At 39.3% G+C, this 703-nt stretch overlaps 1 non-coding gene across 1 annotated transcript; it reads left to right on the forward strand.

Moving 5' to 3' along the window:
- Nucleotides 1–281: 281 nt before the first annotated feature.
- LOC132282805 (small nucleolar RNA R71) lies at nucleotides 282–388 on the forward strand. Its single transcript, XR_009471869.1, has one exon. It is a non-coding gene; the product is annotated as a small nucleolar RNA R71 (small nucleolar RNA).
- The last annotated feature ends 315 nt before the right edge of the window (nucleotides 389–703 follow it).

Here is a 703-nt window from a genome sequence, read left to right on the forward strand (position 1 = left end):
AAAGGAATGTATCAAACCTTTGAGTAAGATTTTTGACCTCAGCGGCAATTTCCATGGAAGAGTCTATTTGATTTATAGCTTTCTTTCCTCCCATATGTGCTAGGTGACTACCCCTAGAAGATGAAGATCTATGCATTGAGTTTCCACTCATTTTTTCGAAAAGAAGCCAAATTTCATCTTCATTTCTTTCTATGTAGCTTCCGCCACAAGAAGCATCAACAATGCCCTTATTGGCATCAGATAAACTTGAAAAGAAACATTGAACTAATTGCCATTTAGGAATGTCATGATGTGGACATTTCCGTAGCAAGTCATTCAAACGTTCCCATGCTTCATGAAGGGGTTCTCCTTCTTGTTGTTTAAATTCACGAATGGAAGTTCTCATGGCATCAGTTCAACTTGCGGGGTAATACTTCTTTAAGAACTCTTGTTGCAATTGTGCCCAAGAGGTAATTGTATTCGGCCGCAAGTTATTGAACCAATATTTAGCTTTATCCCGAAGAGTGAAAGGGAAAAGCTTCATTTTTAGGACTTCTTCCGGAACATCCGTGATTTTCACGGTGGAGCAGACTTCCAAAAACTCATCTAAATGTTTATAAGGCTCTTCATTGCTCAACCCATAGAAAAGGGGGCACATGTTAATGGTGGAAGCCTTAATCTCATAATGATGAGCACGGAAATTTGGCAATTGAATGCAAGTGGG

Source organism: Cornus florida, unplaced genomic scaffold (genome assembly GCF_030987335.1).
Source record: "Cornus florida cultivar Cherokee Brave unplaced genomic scaffold, ASM3098733v1 CherokeeBrave_3.0.0_Hap2_Chr01, whole genome shotgun sequence".
NCBI lineage: Eukaryota > Viridiplantae > Streptophyta > Magnoliopsida > Cornales > Cornaceae > Cornus > Cornus florida.